This window comes from Lolium rigidum, chromosome 7 (assembly GCF_022539505.1).
Source record: "Lolium rigidum isolate FL_2022 chromosome 7, APGP_CSIRO_Lrig_0.1, whole genome shotgun sequence".
Lineage (NCBI taxonomy): Eukaryota > Viridiplantae > Streptophyta > Magnoliopsida > Poales > Poaceae > Lolium > Lolium rigidum.
This window is the reverse complement of record NC_061514.1, coordinates 279,742,432-279,760,221: the sequence shown is the minus strand read 5'-3', so window position 1 is coordinate 279,760,221 and position 17,790 is coordinate 279,742,432.

Below are 17,790 nucleotides of genomic sequence, written 5' to 3'. Positions count from 1 at the left end.
AGTAGCACTGGATGCGTCGAGCCGGCGGTTGCGCACCTTCGCGCGGTCGCCCGGAGGTGGCGGTTGCCTAGGTGGTTATTCCGGGCGCTTATGCATGCTCGCGTCGATTTGGACCGGGTTTCCACCGCCATCGTATACACCGTTTTGTGGAGAAAACAGAGTATCTCCAATTCTTCTCTCTCTCAAAAAAAAAGTGTATCTCCAATTCTCCATAGAGTGACAAGTTGCTAGGTGCTACGTTTCACACAGTTGCTTGAAATATAGCAATGGTTTTGCACCGTCGGGGTTCAGGCAACACCTATCTTTCATCTCTCACACTGTCACACACCTATGTCAGTTTATTGAAAGAAATGCCCGTGTTCCTGTGCGAGTTAAGGTTTTAAGTTTTCCTTTTTTAAAACTTAAAGCCAACGGCTCAGCTTTAACTTAATAAAGCCACACACGGTAGCTAGAGTACAACACCATACAAATAAGGTTCCTCAATACAACAGATTAGTCACCCTAGACCAACACACACACTCCAACCAATGAGGCGACACTAAGCAAAGTACAGCGATACACGTTATTTGTGTTATTTTGTTCCTCATTTGGTAAATAAGTGGTGATCCGGGTATTAAATAAATATCCATGGTTTGTGTGTGACGGTGTTGGCTGCCATTGTTTCATACACTAGTTCATGTAATAGACTTAATGGACTGATAAAGGGATATATTTGTTAATTGAGGATCATGTACTGATTGTGCAACTATTTCTGCTTGAAAATTCTCCATGCCAAGCGTCGTTTGGTATCCATGTATTCATTCTAGCAGTAGTTCAAGCCACGGGCGGAGCTTAGTGTAAGTCGGGGATGCCCAACCCTCCGAGTTCAAGGGATGACTCACTCCTTTCAATGAACTGAACCAAATTCAGTCAGAACGGATGTTTTGTCTGCTCCGACTTGATCTCTCTACACATGTCCAAGAGTCCTTGGCGTCCTGCTTGAGTAAATGCTTGAGTGCTTACTTCTTGTATGCGTATACATTTGTTGTTAAAACAGGTTTTATATCTTTTTTACCAGACCAGGAAAAGACCATCAAACGATTTCCTAGCAACAATTCGAAAGAATGTAAACCGAAGCATGAGGTCTATCCTGATTCTTGATTGACTGGTTTCTAGAAGTAAGCTTTTCTGTGCACGAAATAAATTGACCATAAACCTGTCTTTCACTCTTTTGCATTGTATTAATGCATTACTTCATGCAGGTTGATGAAGAATGTCGTCTTGTTCCTGATGCCTTAGCTGAACTGTATTGACAGATACCTTTTTGGCAATGAAATAGACATGGAGCTACTATTCCGATGTCTCCCTGCTGCTCGGTCGAGCAGGTGCAAACAGTTCTGCACTCTTCTTTGTTTTCCAATCGGGCATGGAGTTGATACTAGCTGATTTTGATTTATAGTTGATACTACTCTGCTGAATAATATTTCATCTATTTATATTAGTAATTGATAGTAGCTGCTTCATGTGGCCTGAACCTATCTAAACTCTCTGTCTGCTACCATCTGAGTCTGTCAAACGTGCGCCTCACCAAACATTAATTTACTAACGGAAAATACCGTGCCACGATGAAATTGATGGCTTACCAGTATGGTGACCTTGATTCGGATATTTAGAGCAACTCTAATAGTATAGCCGGTTGTTGGATATAAGCAAGCTGTTATGTCATCTAGAGTTAACATGTACTAGCCAACAAGTACAATAGTTGCCTACAAAATGTACTACTTTTTCTATGGATGGTCCACCTTTCATTCACACACATTGCCTAGGAGCACGTGCTAGAGCTAGCTCTTGCATAAGGCTAGCCATAGTGCTAGTATCATAGCTAGTATCATGCATCCTAGCCCCACCAAAAATGCTGATGTGGCAGGTAATTATGGACGAGAGAGGAGATTAGAGTATCATAGGTCGATACTGTATCATAGTGCACATGCCGAGAAAAGTTAGTATCAAATAAATCTTGTACACAAATTTGTATTGGGATTCTACAAATCAATTAATATAGCAAAACTATGATAGTAGTCCATGATACTATGCATTATGGATCTAGTATCATAGAAAAGTATCATATACATGATACTACTATATGATACTACACACTATGGCCAGCCTAAGACTACTCATAGTGGAAGTAACTTAGGTAGTAACATAGAACTACATGCAATGCCAACTAAGCATTTTGATGATATGTCATGTTATTAATTGAGGAAAGAGAGCATTGTGGTAACTAGCTATGTTACTATAACATCACATTTCCCAAGACTAGATGAGTCTACGACCTAATTAATATGGCTTTGCATGACACCACACATGTGTTACTACCCACTATGGAGGTAGTAACATAGAGTAGTAAGGGCATCTCCAACGGGGCGACCCAAACGGACGCGCTGGGCCGTCCGTTTTGGGCCGTTTGGGTAGCCGAGCGGACGCCCGGACGGAGCCCCGCGTCCGCGCGTCCGTTTGGGTCACGCGGTGCGCCCAACGCAGCGGCCACCCATTTGGCCATTTGGTATTTTTCTTTGGGAAATAGGCCATCTGGCCACACATACTTATAAATAATATCTAACAAATATAGAATAATATCTAACAATTATAGAATAATATCAAATAGCATACAAATAAAATGTTGCATGATGAAGAAATTAAATGTGCCATAGTTCGAACAAATATAAAAATTACAAATTGAGATTGTCAACTCAATTTGGGCGCTCTAGGATCTCCTTCTGCCTCTTCTCGAACCAAGCTCTCTTCGCCTCGCTCATGGTGGTCAGGTCTGAAAGAACATTTCCCGCCCTTTTGGGTTTTGTGTGTTTGATGTCAACACTAGGTATATATTTATGTGTGTTGATGTAGACAGGTACAAGATTTCTGTGTATAAACATGACTGATGAATTGGACTGACAAAACTGAAGCTTTGCTGGTTTTTCTCTTCGGGCGGAAGTTCCGGCCTTTGCCTGCGGTACTTCCGCCCAGGAGCGGAAGTTCCGGCTACCACCAGCGGAAGTTCCGCCCCTGTTTCTCCACTCAGAAGACCCTCAGCGCCCCTCTCAGTTGAAGTTTCGAAAGCTGACCGGAAGTTCCGGTGCAGTTGGCCGGAAGTTCCGGTCAGCGGAACTTCCGCCCAACTTCCGGGCAAGTTCCGGAAACGTTGCAATTGTGGCTCAGTATGTCCAGTAAGGTTTTCTCGCAATTCCGGAACTTGGCCGGAACTTCCGGTCGCCGGAAGTTCCGCCCTAGTTCCGCCCCAATATTTTTTTACCAGGTCATCTGACGCAGAATCTTCCTGGCGGAAGTTCCGGCCCTCCTGGCCGGTACTTCCGGTGCCAGCCGGAACTTCCGGCCCTCCTGGCCGGAACTTCCGGTGTTACTGAAAAATGTCCTAACGGTCAGATCTGAGAGCTCCAATCATATAAATAGCTCTCTTCTCCAAAGGGACAAGTTGCTCAATCATTGCACAAAAATCTGCCAAGTCTTCACCACCATTAGAGCCACCTCAAGAACACAAGATTTGCAAGATCTCCTTCCTCCCCCAACCAAAGCTCTTGATCTTTGGAGATTCGAAGGAGAAGACACCGATCTACATCCTCACCGAAGCGATTTACATTTCCCCCTCATTTGTTTGAGGGCCCTCTTGCTAGTGTTCCTTTTGGTTCCCTAGTTGATTGTTGTTGATGTGTTGTTGTTGTATTGCTACAGATTTGGGAGGCTCCAATTCGGTTGTGGATGTGTGCCCCAAGAACCTTGTAAAGGCCCGGTTTTCGCCTCGAGGAAATCCCTTAGTGGAAGTGGGCTAGGCCTTCGTGGCTGTTGGTTTGGCTTTCGTAGCAACCACACTCCTCCAAACGTAGACGTACCTTCTTGCAAAGGAAGGGAACTACGAGAATCATCTCCGTGTCTCCGCGTGCTACACTCTCGGTTACCTCTATCCTATTATATCTCTTATATTGTGTAGCTATATCTTGCTTAGTTGATTACCTTGTCATATAGGTAAATTCACTTAGTTGCATATCTAGAGAATTTACCTTTGTGTCAAGCCTAAATTGAAAAAGAACTAAAAATTGGTTAGCACCTATTCACCCCCCCTCTAGGTGCAGCATACGATCCTTTCAATTGGTATCAGAGCCTCGGCTCTTATTTCGGGCTTAACCGCCTAAGATTATGTCGGACGAGGAGCCTCCGGAAGGGGCCGCTAAGATGGTCTCCATGGATGACTTCAATTCGTTGAAGTCCTCCATGGAAGCTCAAATGGAAAGCATGAAAAAGATGATTTCCGAGCTTTTGACTCCGGTCCCTCCCAAGGCTCCCATCGTAGAGGTTAAGGACACGGGTGCGATAGAAGAGAGAGATGCTTCGGCATTACCCTCCTCTACCAAACCCGTGGAAGGTGATAACTTAAACACTATCAAATCTCCCATTGCATCTCCTAGGGGAACTAGTGGAGGTGAGAGCTACAATCGAGTACCTCCACCTTTTCTATCTCCCGATATACCGGTTCCCCATCCTCATATAAACATTCGGGGCGACCCACCCAAGTTTTCCGTTAATGATTTCGATACTTGGCAATTTGAGTTTAGCTCTCATGTTCGCAGTGCCTCCAATGAACTTTGGAGAATCATCGTGAAAGGCTTCAAGCCTTACAACCCCGACAAGTTGACTAGAAGAGAAGCGGTTGATAGTCAACTCAACAACACCGCCTTGCACATCATTCAAACTAGTGTGGGGACAAAGGATTTGTCTCGTGTTCGGAATTTCACCACCGCCAAGGAAGCTTGGGATGGTTTGGCCGCTAGTTGCATTGGAAGTGAGAGCACGAGAAGGAACAAGTATAATGCTCTTCGGAATAAAGCCGAAGGATTCATGAGGCTACCGGATGAAGATCATGAAGTCATGTATGGAAGACTTCTCACCGTTGCCGATGCCTTCCGGATTGTTGGTGCCACCCACATCAATGACTCTTGGATCAAGGATAAGTACATCGATTGCATGATCGATGCCGTTTGAACCCATTGATGCCAAGACTCTTGTCGGTAGAGAATGCTATCCCTCTCTCACTTCTCAACAAGTCGTGCACGAGATGCAAGCTCTCAAGGTGCTTGAGCAAAACTCTCATGATTCTCGCAATCGAGCTCTTGGGATGTCAAAAGGGTCCAACCTTGCCTTGGTGGTCAACTCCGTGGAAGAAGTGATTCCTCAAGAATCTTATAGGGCATCTTGGAGTATGTCCTATCCGGAAGACTTGGAACACCGCTACCATGACCACATGGCATTCCATGCTAACACCTTTTGGGTTGACCCATCCAAGGCCAAGGAAGACAACATCAAGAGAAACAACTCAAGGGGGTTCACAAGTTCGGGCCCAAGGACAAGATCTTGCTACAATTGTGATGACAAGCGCCATTTCATTGCCGAGTGCCCCTATGAGAATAGGGAGACTCATGGTGGAAGGCTCATCCCCAAGGACAAGAGCAAAGACTCAAAGGGCAAGTATTCAAAGCCCCCAAACAAGAAATTCTACAATAAGAGCAAGAAGGGAAAAAGGCCCTCAAGGATTGTGCTAGTGACTAAAGAAGAATATTCTTCCAATGAAGTTGAAAGTTCTAGTGATGATGAAGAAGAAAGCTCAAAGGAAGTGGCCGCCATTGTCACTACCAACATTCCCTCTTCCTCTCTCTTTGATTCAACCAATGAGAATCCTCAAATCAAGAATGCACATTGCTTCATGGCAAGGTCCTCCTTGGACACATCAATTGAGCTATCAACTCAAGAAAAGTATACCTCCGGAGATGATGATGTTGATGATGAAGAAGATGCAACCTCAAATGGTTTGGTTGCCCTTGCCTCCCTCTCCACTAACTCTTCATCAACAAGTGGATCTCCCAATGAGGTCATTCATGTGGAGGAAGAAAGTTGCCTCATGGCTAAATCTTCCGAGGTATCATCTCCTAACCCCTCTACGCCTAACATTTCAAATGATCTAGGGGTTGATCTTGCTAGTCTAAAAGTGAAACAAGAAATGCTAGAGTTTGATGATTTCATTCTTAACCTACAAGGTAATACTAAAAAGCATGTTTCAAATCTCATGATTCGTATAGCTCAACTAAATGGTACTCTTGAGAAAAAATGCCAAATAGAGAGACAAGACTCTCTTGAAATACATGCTCTTAAAAATGCTCTTGAGGAAAGTCAAGAAACTATAGCTTCTCTTGAAGAGAGGCTAGAAAATCTTGAAGAGCCTCAAGATAAAATTAACAAGCTCACTAAAGCTAGAGATCTTGCTAGAGCTAAGACTAAAGTGCTTTCAAAGGAAAAGGCCAAATTTGGTGTTGATCATGAGAAACTTGTGAAAGATCTAGATGAACTAGACAAGGCACACAAAGCCTTGAAGAGTGAATACTCTCTCCTCTCCAAGTCTTATGAGCAACTTCAAATTAGGCTCGCTTCATATGACATACCTAGCACCTCTACTCCTTCATGTGATCATGCAAATATTATTGAGGAAAATGCTAGGTTGAAGGATGAACTTGCTAAGGTGTAACACCCCAAATTTCAAAACAAAGAGAAAATGAATTTCCTTTTTCCAAAAATGTGAACCAACAAAAACTTTTCTTACATGGAGTGCTATGTTTAGTGCTCATACCTTTTACTTGTGTTTTTGCCATGATGAGTGTAGTTATGCTTATGTGATAAACCCTAAAAACCTTAAAGTGATCAAGTGAAGATCACAAACCCAATAAAATAGAAGAGAAAGAAATCAAATAAGAAAAACCCTAAACCCTAACCTTCTCAAAATCTTTTGGATCTATTTTGAGAAACCCAAAATAGAAGAAAAAGACATATGTGGGCATGTGGCCCTAATGAGTAAATTTTTAAACTCTACCTTTCTTACTTTGATAAATGGTGGTGAACCATTGCAAAACTTACTAAACCCTAAACCTCATCCCTCTTGTCATCAATCGTTGAAAAATAAAATAAAAAGAAAAGATCTTAGTTAAGAAGAAGGCATATGCAAGCCTATGGCTACTTTTTAGAAATGATGAGCTTTGCTTTGTCTACTTTGAATAGATGAATTGAAATACCTCCACACACTTAACAAAGCACTTACCAACCCTTTTCAAGTAAGAAACAAAAGAAAATCCAACATATGCATAGAGGCATATGTGGCACTTAGCCAAATTATCCAATCTTGACCTAGCCACTTCTATTGCCTCAAAATGGTTTGAACCTTTCATCCAACTCAATCTAGCACCAAATAAACCTCACCCTTGTCAAAGTGAAGCAAAGAAAAATAAAATAAATAAAAATTAGAAAGTCACAAAACCCTCACATAAGGCTTATGCCATTTTTATAAACTTTGACCCTAGACCTATTTGGTCTTCCCCATTAGTTGAATAATGTCTTTAACACTTATTACAACTTTTGGAATCAAGGTTTCACAATTTAAATGAAATTCAAAGACAATTCCCACTCACATATGATAGTGGTCAAAACTGAAATTTATAGTCTGATCACCACTTTGAGCCCTTGCCATTCAATTTTCTCAAACCAATTCTTGCTAACTCTTTGCACCATTTCAAAGTCAACATCAAGGTGAACAACTTTGGTGAAGATCACCCTGCCAAATTCATCCTTGATCAATAGCTATGCTCATCCAAAGTTGCAACATTTTAACAAGTGGAACAATCTCACACTTGTCAATTTTTGCAATTCTTGAATTCAAACTTTTCCACCACCACCTAAAATCACCTCTGGTCAATTACAACTTATCCCAACCCTCACTTTTCAAAAAGGTTCACCATTTGAATTATTTCAAATTTGGACATTTTTGTGAATTCCAAAATTGGGCACTATTTGCAACTATTGCAAATAGTGATCTACCTCACCTAATTGAAACCAAAGCTATACTACCTTGTTCCCTGGTCCCCTTAAACCATCAAGGCCACATAGTGGAGCTAAGGAGGAGGAGCTAGAGTGCATGGCATGGCCATGCCGGCCATGGCATCACCATGCCGAGCCTCCCCTCTCTCCCTTGCTTACCAACCCCGGCCCCCTCGCCACGAGCACGCCACCACATTGCCTAGCCTCGCCTAGCACAGCCCCGGTCGAGGAGGAGCTCGACATTGGCCGGACGACGCGCGCCCGACACACGCCCGGACGCCGCTCGCGTCGCGCGTGTGCCCGACGCGGACACGCACGGCACACGCGCCGCGCCACCACCCCGAGCTCGCCACGGCCCCGCTCGACTAGCCGTTGAGCACGCACGCGCCACCACGGACGCCGCCGGACACGCCCTCGACCACGACCCGTGCCCGCCGCCGCCGGAGAAGCCAGACCCCGCTCCGCCGCGGGCACGACGGACGCGGAAGCGATGGCGACCAAACCAGCCGCCCCCTACCCTACCTGTCGCCATCCAGAGGACCACCGTGACGCCAGGAACACCACCACACCCTCGCCTAGCTCGACCAGCTCGCCGGAGACGCCGCGCGCATGTCGACTTCGTCTCACGCCCCGCGGCACCCTCCCTCGCCTATAAAAGGAGACCTCCCCCGAGCAATCCAACCACACCAGCTCACTCCCCACCTCTCACTCGCAACTCAACCACCCCACCGTTCACCGATTCACACCGGAGCAAGGCCAATCGGGAGCTCGCCGCCGCGGAAGCCCCGCGAACTCGACGGCGAACCCGACCACCTCGAGCTCCGCCGCCGGTACCGGGAGAACCGCCGTCGTCCACATCTACCCCGAGCACACTGCCAACCCTTGCCGGAGCCGCCGTAAGCCCTCCGACCCCCTACCGAGCCGCCGGTGAACCCTCTCTCGCCGGCGGGACGATGAACTACGAGCCGTTAGATTAGCACTCTAATCCTACGCTCCACGTCGCCCCATACCGTTTCGGGTTTTAAAAGAGGCTGACGAGTGGACCCCACCCTGTCAGGCAGCCCGCGCGGTACTGGACCGTAGCTGGGCTGGCTCGGGCCGTTTTTAAACCTTTCAGCCCAGTTTCGTTTCCCGCCGGCCCCTTTAATTCAAACCTAGTTTAATTAATTCAAATGAATTTGAATACTGCACAAACTTTGAAATTCAATAGATTCAAATTGGCTAAACCAAATTTAGTGAATTTTATGTTGTTAGAAAGCCACTGAAATTCTCTACAACATGCCACTGGCCCCATGGTCAGATTCTTTGTAGAATAATTATGATAAAAATAACAAGACAGGGACTTTTCCCTATTCAAATAATTCTTAAAAATCAACCAAAATAGATATTAAGTTAATTCCAACTCTAATAGCTCACTTTTGACTTACACTAATTGTTTCTGCAAGAAAATGGTGTGGTCACTTTGCATGATCATGCCATAGTTAATGGAATGGATAATTTGACTAGTTTAACTAGTTGATATTGTCCAAAACTATTAAAGTAAATTGTGTGAAGTCTTATACTTCATTTAAACTTGTATCACATGCATTCATGGGATGTTTGTACCTCTGGTCCAAACTCTCTTATATGAATGGCTTGAGATTTAAATCATGTGTAGTAGTATTTAAATGGTATGAGGTGACCTACCTCATTTAAATCATTTTCTCAAATACTGATGATGAATGGTTGACCTAGGTCAATACCCATTTCATGTATAATTGTTTGAGAAATTAAATCTTAAGAAGATTTCAATGAGAGGAATTTATTTCTCAAGAACCCTAAGGAAACTATCATTTACATATAAAATACAAAGAAGTGAATTCCTTTTAAACCCCACAACCCATGCACTCTAGTTAATTTACTTGTGTGCATAGAGTAGTTTGTGTGATTATATGTGATGTATGGAGTAGCCATTGAATTAGTGAGTAATTATACTCGTATTCAAATTTAGACGGTAGCACCGGAGAGTACGCCGAAGAAGAAGGATACTACCAAGAGGAGGAGGAGGAACAGTTTGAGAACTATCAAGGCAAGCTAATATTCTTGCAAAGTGCAAAGCCCCCTTGGGGCAAGGCACCGTGTTTCTTATCTTTTCTTACATGAACCCATCCCAAGTTTTTACTTTACAAGTTTTTACTTGATTTCTAAATGAGTTACTTTTATAGTTAACTTTGGTCAAAGTACAAGTTGGTTACTAGAGTAGTGAGTTAGTCTCTTCCAAGCAAAGCAAGATAGCACCCCTCATGGATTAGAGCTAGTGCTAATGAATTAAAAACTTGACTACTCTAGATGGGAACAATGTGAATTTGAAACGAATTTGAAACCTTGGAATGATGATGCATTCCATTGAAGGATTTTTGAAGGTGAATATGAACAAGAGAAGATGGTGATTTTTGATAAAACAATGATGTTGGTTTGAATGCGATACCTTTCCAATTATCAAGTACCCCCACAATACCTGATTATGGGTAGGGCTTAGCTGGAAGTTTATGTGTCTTAGTATGGGTTCCCTCTAAACAAGCGTCATCGGGGTTATGCCGAAAGCTGCCTCTACCACAAAAGAAACGATATGATATGATGCGAAATGAGGTGAATGTCCGGCCCAAGCCACTGTGCGGTTCCCGGTTGACAGTTGGTCTTCACTTGGGAGGCCAAGCTCATGGGGAGAGGTGCTCATACTAGGATTTGTAAGTGAAAGGTTATGGTTGATGATCCGCGTACTTGTGTTACGATGATTCGGGGAAATCCCGACGGATGAAATCAAATGTTGTGGCACAAGTGTGCAACCTCTGCGAGTGTAAACCTATTCGAATAGCCGCGTCCACGGTTACGGACGGTTGGAAAGGCCATACGAGTTTCCGATGTCATATTTTTGAAAATGATGTTGAAAGGTGATGGTGAAATGACTTGTGGTGAATTGAATTGAAATCACCACTTGAATGGTGGGAATGACACTAATGTTCCCACTTGAGTTAGTTAGCACTTGAATAAGCTTTTTCTCAAACTTTGTGAACTAAAACTAGCTTTACGCAAATAAACTAGAGCTTAGCAAACCATACTAGAATGTCTAGCACTTACTTGAGTATTAGTTTGCGAGTACTTAAAGTACTCACGGCTTTGTCCCTGGCTATTCAAATGGCCAGAGTATGAAGATGAACAAGGAGATGACCAGCGGGACGCCTACGACAACTAAGCGCCTTCCGACGTCAAGCGTTGGCCTGTGGACTAGAGAGTCCTTGTATCTTACGCTTCCGCTATGTTGAACTATGAACTTGTGTTTGTTCGTTGATCGATAGATCAACTATTCGTGTAATATGGATCATGTGAATCCAAGATTGTAAGACTTATGGTATGTAATGAATGATGACTTATGATATTCAACTATTATGTCTCGCAACAACAATATTCCTGGGATTGCGATGTATGGCATAACAGGCATCTGGACTTAAAAATCCGGGTGTTGACAAGTTGGTATCAGAGCCATTGTTTGACCTTAGAAGACCTTAGTTAGAATGGACGTTCTGAAAAATTTAATTTTGAAATCAAATGAAAGAAAATATTTGTGAAAAACTTACTATACTCTTGTCTTAAGACTTTGCCAAAATGTGATGAATCATGTTCTATCTTATTTGAATCAACTTAAAATTTTGCCACACTTTGCACCCTCTAACTTACTCATCCAATTCTCTTTCAGATGGCGTTGCCCCACAACACCAAGTTTTACCGGTTGGGGAATGGTGGCAACATGCGCTTCGAGCAGGACTTAGACGCTTTGTCTGAGTATCTCGGACGCCCGCACCCGGAGTTCCTTGGAACTCAAATGGACCACCAGCCCGGAAGGAAACTGAAGTGGGTTATCACTGCGGATCTCAGAGGCAAGAAGGAGTCTCCTATTTCTATGAGGATCCGAGTTCTCTGTCATGGAAAGCAAGCGGCTAGATGGACTAGCTAGAGCCATGCGAGGAAGCACTTGCCCGTCTGTGTGGGCAGCATGTGACTGCGCTTTATGGGACTCGCTTTGCTCATTTTGCAAGGCATGACTCCATTGGAGGACCCGAGGCACTGTCACCCCACCCGGAGCTGAAATATCACGTGGAGCACCTGGATACTATGCTACACGACACCCGGAAGGAGCTGGACAACTATCGCGTCTACGCCAATCAGATTCGCGCCCACCTAGCGCGGAAGGCCGATACCGTCGGGACCCTTGCCTACGAGCGCAAGATACTTCGCCGGCAGCGTGTCAAAAAGGACGCTATCATTGCGCACCTCCGCACAAAGATAGTCTCCTTGGAGGCCACTGTCGGGGCCCAAAAGGATCGGCTGAATGAGATGGAAGAGGAAGATGAAGACCCTCGGGGAGAAGAAGCCTTCATGAGTGATGGCGAGGACTTTGAGGACACGGATGCGGAAGACTACGAGTTTACGGAAGCCGGGGAAGATAACCACACCCCGATAGAGGTGGATAGTGAGCGAGTAGTTTCACTTGAGCACATGTGTAGGTGTGAGTTTGTATCAAGATCCCCTTGTATCATAGAGCGATGAATGGTTCTTAAAACCAACGGTGTGTTAGCTTTGTAATGTGTGATGTTTGGTATGAATGAAAAAGTGTTGTTGGTTTTACCCCTTCAACACTACTCAAATTTTCAAGTTTTAAACTTTTGAAACTTCTTGAACTTTAACTCAAACAAACCATAGAAATTTCCCTCTTACCTTATCATCCACCTCCGATACTCAGATGGCCCCACCAACCCGCAGCGCCACCCAAGACGCCATGATGCAGATGCTAGAGATGATGATGGCCGACCGAGAAGCCGAGAGAGCTGAACGCCAGGCCAACATTGCTGCACGCTGCGGCTGATTGCTCAGAACAACAATGGCCATGGAAACCACGACCACCCCGGGTCAAAGCGAAGAACTTTCAAAACACCAACCCACCTATTTTCAGCAAGACCGAAGAGCCCCTCGATGCTGATGAGTGGCTCCAGACAATGGAGAACAACCTCGAAGTTGCGCAAGTTGAAGCCACAGAGAAAGTACTGTTCGCCACCCACTATCTGTCAGGACCTGCACGAGCACTGGTGGACCGGCGTCCGCGCAATGAATGCTTTGGACGAGATGATGACTCGGGAAGACTTCAAGCTGAAGTTTAGCAAGTACCATGTGCCCCAAGGACTGATCAAGATGATGAGAGACGAGTTCCGCGAACTCAAGCAAGGCGAGAATGTACGTGGTGGAATACCGCGACAGATTCCTTACTCTGTCAAGGTACGCCCCGGACGAAACCGACACCAATGAGAAGAGGAAGGAAAGATTCCTGAACGGACTCCACGACGAGATGCAGACTGTACTGGTCAACATTCCCTTTGCTGACTTAGAATCCCTGGTGGACTCCGCCATCCAGATGGAAGGGAAGCTTCACCAAGCCAACGAGAACCGCAAACGCCGGATGATGAACCAGCATGGGTCCGGCAATACCCAGAAGTACCGCAACAACTCATCTGGAGGATTTACTCCCAAATACAACAAGCCCCCTGCCCAGAATTACCGCCCAAACTACACCAACAACCAAGGAGGACCCCCGAAGCCCGGAAACAACAACAACAACAATCACAACAACACCATCAACCCCAACGACAACCACACCAACGGGAACAACAACAACAACAACAACAACAACAACGGCCCAAAGGCCGGAAGCAACACTTGTGCCCCTCAACCCCAAGGACAAGTCAACCATCACTTGTTATGAGTGTGGAGTGGTTGGGCATTACTCCAATGAGTGCCCCAAGAGACTCGCCAAGATTGCCGGCAACACCGCTGCACCTGCTCAGAACCAACGCCGCTTTGCCGCAAGAAAGAACCAGAACAACAACGGCCGCTACTACCACATGACCGCCACTGAAGCCCAAGAAGCACCTCGAGGCTATGCCAAGTATGTCTTCCTGTTAAATCATATCACCCAATCTCTCTTAGGAACCTAACTTTTCTTAAAATCTCGGGACGAGATTTGTTTAAGGGAAGGGTTTGTAACACCCCAAATTTCAAAACAAAGAGAAAATGAATTTCCTTTTTCCAAAAATGTGAACCAACAAAAACTTTTCTTACATAGAGTGCTATGTTTAGTGCTCATACCTTTTACTTGTGTTTTTGCCATGATGAGTGTAGTTATGCTTATGTGATAAACCCTAAAAACCTTAAAGTGATCAAGTGAAGATCACAAACCCAATAAAATAGAAGAGAAAGAAATCAAATAAGAAAAACCCTAAACCCTAACCTTCTCAAAATCTTTTGGATCTATTTTGAGAAACCCAAAATAGAAGAAAAAGACATATGTGGGCATGTGGCCCTAATGAGTAAAATTTTAAACTCTACCTTTCTTACTTTGATAAATGGTGGTGAACCATTGCAAAACTTACTAAACCCTAAACCTCATCCCTCTTGTCATCAATCTTTGAAAAATAAAATAAAAAGAAAAGATCTTATTTAAGAAAAAGGCATATGCAAGCCTATGGCTACTTTTTAGAAATGATGAGCTTTGCTTTGTCTACTTTGAATAGATGAATTGAAATACCTCCACACACTTAACAAAGCACTTACCAACCCTTTTCAAGTAAGAAACAAAAGAAAATCCAACATATGCATAGAGGCATATGTGGCACTTAGCCAAATTATCCAATCTTGACCTAGCCACTTCTATTGCCTCAAAATGGTTTGAACCTTTCATCCAACTCAATCTAGCACCAAATAAACCTCACCCTTGTCAAAGTGAAGCAAAGAAAAATAAAATAAATAAAAATTAGAAAGTCACAAAACCCTCACATAAGGCTTATGCCATTTTTATAAACTTTGACCCTAGACCTATTTGGTCTTCCCCATTAGTTGAATAATGTCTTTAAACACTTATTACAACTTTTGGAATCAAGGTTTCACAATTTAAATGAAATTCAAAGACAATTCCCACTCACATATGATAGTGGTCAAAACTGAAATTTATAGTCTGATCACCACTTTGAGCCCTTGCCATTCAATTTTCCCAAACCAATTCTTGCTAACTCTTTGCACCATTTCAAAGTCAACATCAAGGTGAACAACTTTGGTGAAGATCACCCTGCCAAATTCATCCTTGATCAATAGCTATGCTCATCCAAAGTTGCAACATTTTAACAAGTGGAACAATCTCACACTTGTCAATTTTTGCAATTCTTGAATTCAAACTTTTCCACCACCACCTCAAATCACCTCTGGTCAATTACAACTTATCCCAACCCTCACTTTTCAAAAAGGTTCACCATTTGAATTATTTCAAATTTGGACATTTTTGTGAATTCCAAAATTGGGCACTATTTGCAACTATTGCAAATAGTGATCTACCTCACCTAATTGAAACCAAAGCTATACTACCTTGTTCCCTGGTCCCCTTAAACCATCAAGGCCACATAGTGGAGCTAAGGAGGAGGAGCTAGAGTGCATGGCATGGCCATGCCGGCCATGGCATCACCATGCCGAGCCTCCCCCTCTCTCCCTTGCTTACCAACCCTGGCCCCCTCGCCACAGCACGCCACCACATTGCCTAGCCTCGCCTAGCACAGCCCTGGTCGAGGAGGAGCTCGACATTGGCCGGACGACGCGCGCCCACACACGCCCTGGACGCCGCTCGCGTCGCGCGTGTGCACGACGCGGACACGCACAGTACACGTGCCGCGCCACCACCCCGAGCACGCCCTGGCCCCCCTGACTAGCCGTTGAGCACGCACGCGCCACCAGGACGTCGCCAGACACGCCCTCGACCACGACCCGCACCCGCCGTCGCCGGAGAAGCCAACCCTGCTCCGCCGCGGGCACGACAGACGCGGAAGCGAGGCGACCAAACCAGCCGCCCCCTACCCTACCTGTCGCCATCCCGAGGACCACCGTGACGCCGGGGAACACCACCACGCCCTCGCCTAGCTCGACCGGCCGCCGGAGACGCCGCGCGCATGTCGACTTCGTCTCCGCCCCGCGGCACCCTCCCTCGCCTATAAAAGGAGACCTCCCTCGAGCAATCCAACCACACCAGCTCACTCCCCACCTCTCACTGCAACTCAACCACCCCACCGTTCACCCGATTGCACACCGGAGCAAGCGCCAATCGGGAGCTCGCCGCCGCGGACGCCCTGCCGAAGTCGACGGCGAACCCGACCACCTCGAGCTCCGCCGCCGGTACCAGGAGAACCGCCGTCGTCCACATCTACCCCGAGCACACTGCCAACCCTTGCTGGAGCCGCCGTAAGCCCTCTGACCCCCTACCTGAGCCGCCGGTGAACCCCTCTCTCGCCGGCGGGACGATGAACTAGAGCCGTTAGATTAGACTCTAATCCTACGCTCCACGTCGCCCCATACCGTTTCGGGTTTTAAAAGAGGCTGACGAGTGGACCCCACCCTGTCAGGCAGCCCGCGCGGTACTGGACCGTAGCTGGGCTGGCTCGGGCCGTTTTTAAACCTTTCGGCCCGTTTCGTTTCCCGCCGGCCCTTTTAATTCAAACCTAGGTTTAATTAATTTCAAATGAATTTCCAATACTGCCCAAACTTTGAAATTCAATAGATTCAAATTGGCTAAACCAAATTCAGTGAATTTTATGTTGTTAGAAAGCCACTGAAATTCTCTACAACATGCCACTGGCCCCATGGTCAGATTCTTTGTAGAATAATTATGATAAAAATAACAAGACAGGGACTTTTCCCTATTCAAATAATTCTTAAAAATCAACCAAAATAGATATTAAGTTAATTCCAACTCTAATAGCTCACTTTTGACTTACACTAATTGTTTCTGCAAGAAAATGGTGTGGTCACTTTGCATGATCATGCCATAGTTAATGGAATGGATAATTTGACTAGTTTAACTAGTTGATATTGTCCAAAACTATTAAAGTAAATTGTGTGAAGTCTTATACTTCATTTAAACTTGTATCACATGCATTCATGGGATGTTTGTACCTCTGGTCCAAACTCTCTTATATGAATGGCTTGAGATTTAAATCATGTGTAGTAGTATTTAAATGGTATGAGGTGACCTACCTCATTTAAATCATTTTCTCAAATACTGATGATGAATGGTTGACCTAGGTCAATACCCATTTCATGTATAATTGTTTGAGAAATTAAATCTTAAGAAGATTTCAATGAGAGGAATTTATTTCTCAAGAACCCTAAGGAAACTATCATTTACATATAAAATACAAAGAAGTGAATTCCTTTTAAACCCCACAACCCATGCACTCTAGTTAATTTACTTGTGTGCATAGAGTAGTTTGTGTGATTATATGTGATGTATGGAGTAGCCATTGAATTAGTGAGTAATTATACTCGTATTCAAATTTAGACGGTAGCACCGGAGAGTACGCCGAAGAAGAAGGATACTACCAAGAGGAGGAGGAGGAACAGTTTGAGAACTATCAAGGCAAGCTAATATTCTTGCAAAGTGCAAAGCCCCCTTGGGGCAAGGCACCATGTTTCTTATCTTTTCTTACATGAACCCATCCCAAGTTTTTACTTTACAAGTTTTTACTTGATTTCTAAATGAGTTACTTTTATAGTTAACTTTGGTCAAAGTACAAGTTGGTTACTAGAGTAGTGAGTTAGTCTCTTCCAAGCAAAGCAAGATAGCACCCCTCATGGATTAGAGCTAGTGCTAATGAATTAAAAACTTGACTACTCTAGATGGGAACAATGTGAATTTGAAACGAATTTGAAACCTTGGAATGATGATGCATTCCATTGAAGGATTTTTGAAGGTGAATATGAACAAGAGAAGATGGTGATTTTTGATAAAACAATGATGTTGGTTTGAATGCGATA